The sequence below is a fragment of the Myotis davidii genome, unplaced genomic scaffold (genome assembly GCF_000327345.1).
Source record: "Myotis davidii unplaced genomic scaffold, ASM32734v1 scaffold204, whole genome shotgun sequence".
In the NCBI taxonomy this organism is placed as follows: Eukaryota; Metazoa; Chordata; class Mammalia; order Chiroptera; family Vespertilionidae; genus Myotis; species Myotis davidii.
Genome location: NW_006299715.1, coordinates 3719856 through 3724073, shown reverse-complemented (window position 1 = coordinate 3724073; position 4218 = coordinate 3719856).

Sequence of the window (4218 nt, the reverse complement as noted above, 5' to 3'; positions counted from 1 at the left end):
TACCTGCTGTATTCCGTGCAGTAGCCTGCCATAAAGTCCTGTGGCCTAGGAGCAACAGGCTCTACCATACGGCCTAGGTGTGCAGTAGGTTTGTGTAAGTTCACTCTGTGATGCTCACACAGTGACAAAATCGCCCAATGACACATTTCCCAGAGCGTATGCCTGTCATTAAGCAGCATGTGACTGTGTTTGTATCGGGGTCAGGAGAAAAGAAGCCATGGGTCAAGGCTTAAGGAAGGTCCTTGTTTTTCTGCTCCTAAAAAATGGTCCCGATTCATTACATGGCCTGGCATCCATTTGGCGCCACCTGGGCGTGAAGGCCACACTCAGGCCCTGTGACCACGGAGGGACCAGGGGCAGTAGGACAGTGACTAGATCCAAGGCTTGCTGACCTCCTCAGCCACAATGTATGGGGGCCGTGGCACATCCCGTCTCCTCGGGGGATACAGCCAATCCAGCTCGGTGGCAGCTCAGAACAGGATGGCCAGCTGGGGACAGAGTGGGTGCTAGCAGGCAGGGCAGAGGGCCTCATGGGGCATTTGGGGCCCGGGGTGAATAGGCTCTGGGAAGGACTTCTAATTGAGAGTCTGGAACAAGGACTGTTGGGGTAGAAAGAAAACTTCCAACTCATTGCACCTAATACTGCACATACAGTAATGCTATTATTCGATCTTCTCAATACATGTGTGACATAGGTACTGTCCAGCTATTTACCCAACACATGGTGTGGGCGGTGACACTGTGCCAGACCCTGGGGAGACAGAAGCAAACAAACACCAAGCCCCGCTCCCATGCAGCTCACCTCCTAGTGGGGAGCAGACAAGAAAGAGTGGGATGAATAGCACAGCTACCTCAGTGGCAGCAAGGGGTGTAGTTAGGTAAGGCCTCAGAGCGGTGCCATGTCGGGGGCTGAGGCCTCAGGCCAAGGGCACAGCCAGGCACAGCCGAGGGGAAGGGTGCTCACCTCAGCACTGAGTGGCAAATTGTTACGGGCCACGTTGGGCACTTTGGATGCTGTTCTGAGTGGGGGTTGAGATGGGAACCATCCTGGGCTTTTAAGCAAAGGAGTGACAGCAGCGAATGGCTCTGGCTTCCATTGTGAGAGGGTCCCTGTGGCCTCAGGGTGGAGAATTAGACCAAGGCAGGCAGGAGAGAGAGCAGGGTGCACGCATGGCCCCTTGTTTACAGATGAAGACTTGGAGGTGATATGGCATATACTTTGGACACGTGATAAAACTACCTTGTGAGTTGAATAGAACACTTGCCCCAAGATCCCACAATATATATATTTTAATTGGTTTCAGAGAGGAAGTGAGAGGTAGAGAGAGATAGAAACATCAGTGATGAGAGAGAATCATTGATCAGGTGCCTCCTGCATGCCCCATACTGGGGATTGAGCCTGCAACCTGGGCATGTGCCCTTGATTGGAATCGAACCCAGTACCCTTCAGTCCACAGGCTGAAGCTCTATTCACTGAGCCAAACCAGCTAGAGCCCATCTTCTATTGAATGTGATGCATTGGCGTTTTATTGTTATGGGGAAATTTGGCTATGAGTGACATAAAACCTGAAACAGCAGTAGCTTAAACCCCATGGAGGACCCAGGTTTCCATAGTGTAGTGGTTATCACGTTCGCCTAACCCCATGGAGGTTTATTTGTCATTCATGATCACAGTGGTGGGAGGAAGCCACAGGATGAGATGAAGAGGAGACGCTTTGACACTTGACAAGTTCACTTTGAGGAAACTAACTCGTTAGTGGTTATATCCCTCTAACAGAGGGTGCCACCAAGGCGAAAAAGAGACTTCCACAGCTCTGAACCCCTCAGGGACCCACATGGGACAGAGGGAGAATGGGGAAAGGGGGAGAGTGAAAAGCTGGGACGGAGACAGGAGAAAGCAGGTGGGGTGGAGATCTCCAGTGTGACAAGGAGGAGCAGCCTCGGAGAAGAGGTCAGAGGGAATATTCAGGAGCACTCATGGTGTCCATTCATCACATCCTCACAGTAACTGGAAAGCAAGCGCTGTTATTCCCATTCTGTCGATGGCAAAACTGAAAGTCTGAGAGATCAGACAACGTGCCCAAACCAACGCTGTAGATGTGGGGTGTGCACGGAAGTCTGTTTGGCCACAGAGCTCACATTCTTCCTCCCATACTGGCTACACCAGCGGTTCTCAACCTGTGGGTCGCGACCCCTTTGGCGGTCGAACGATCCTTTCACAGGGGTCGCCTAAGACCATCCTGCATATCAGATATTTACATTACGATTCATCACAGTAGCAATATTACAGTTATGAAGTAGCAACGAAAATAATTTTATGGTTGGGTCACAACATGAGGAACTGTATTTAAAGGGCCAGAAGGTTGAGAACCACTGTGTTACACCTTCACCTGGAGCTGACCCTGCAGGGAACACATTATCATATTTTTTAAAATAGGGCTTCTGGAACCTGCCGCTGCAGAGCCATGCCTCCTGGATTCACGATTACAGCAAAGGCCTCTGAGACACCATGTGTGGTGTGGGCTGTTCCGAGGGGCATCCCGAGGGCTGGCGCAGAATCAAAGCTGGCTCAAGAGGGAGGGAGGCGGGGAGCTTACCCTAAGCTCTCATGAGCCTCTTAATGACAGCCAGACATGAACAATGAGTGACAGCACCTGGCCTTCGTGTGAGCCTCAGCATGGACTGGCTCCCAGAGCTGCCCAACGGCATGGCAGTGTGTCTGTTAACAAGTAACTTAACAGTTGTTTCCTAGAGTAAAATATTAAGCTCCCTATGAGTCACAGCCTTGCTCAGACACAGCTGACCTCAGGGGATTAAAATGAACCACAGCCTGTGAGGCGGCGGGAAGACTCTCAGAGACCCCACTCTTTGGTCAGGAAACTGAGGCCTGGACATATGAGCTGGCTCCCTAAGCCCATGTATCTGGTAGAAGGCAGAGTCAGTCCTAAAACATCCAGCTCTTGACCCCAGCTGGCACTTAGCATTGGTCCACAGGCCCAGAGGCAAAAGAGATGTCCACTTACATTAACATGGGGACACGACCTCAGAAACACCACCTCTCACCTCCCTGGTCATTCCCTTTGTTCAGTTTGTAGTTCTCAGCACCACTGGGAGCGATCTGCTCAGTTGACTCATTTTCAAGTTTTTCTGTTGACCTCCCAAACTAGCCGGTAAGCTTTGCCTTCCCGCTGTGGTCCCTGCTGTATGTGACCCAAACACTTGAGGTAACACCTGGCACAGGAAGAGGCACTCAATAAATATTTGTAGAAAAAGGGTGGGAGAAAGAGAAGAAAGAGGAAATTAGCACCTACTAGGTATCAAGACCTCTGTATATGATCACATTTCATTTTCTTTGTGTATTAATTTATACCTCACTTTTTTTTAAAATATATTTTATTGATTTTTTACAGAGAGGAAGGGAGAGAGATAGAAAGTTAGAAACATCGATGAGAGAGAGACATCGATCAGCTGCCTCCTGCACATCCCCTACTGGGGATGTGCCCGCAACCCAGGTACATGCCCTTCACCGGAATTGAACCTGGGACCTTTCAGTCCGCAGGCCGACGCTCTATCCACTGAGCCAAACCGGTTTTGGCTATACCTCACTTTCTTTCTAAAACCCCTGGAGGCAGCTATAGGCACAGTAAGGCCCATTTCCCATGAGGAAACAGGTCCAGAGAGACAAAGTGATGAATCTAAAGTGACTCAGCCAACAAGTAGCAAAGCAAGATTTGAACCCAGATGAGGGTGTTTATATCACACTAGAGGCCTGGTGCACAAAATTCGTGTATGGGTAGGGTCCCTAGGCCTGGCTGGTGATCAGGGCCAATCAGGTTCCCCACCTCCCGGCCTCCCCACCTCCTCCTTCCCTCGCTCCCTCAGTGCCCCGCCGCTGCTGCTGGTCGCCCACTATGTTCCACGCTGCCCCCGGTGGTCAGTGCATGTCATAGCGAGTGATCAAACCCCTGGTCTCCCAGTAGAACTTCCAAGGGGACAATTTGCATATTAGCCTTTTATTATATAGTACTAGAGGCCCAGTGCACAAAAATTTGTGCACTGGGGGGAGGGGGGGTGCTTCAGCCTGGCCTGTGCCCTCTGGCAGCCCGGCAGCCCTCGGGGGATGTCCACTTGCCAGCTGGGAGCATACCTAAGCTGCAGTCGGACATCCTTAGCACTGCTGAGGAGGCAGGAGAGGCTCCTACCACCACCGGCTATACC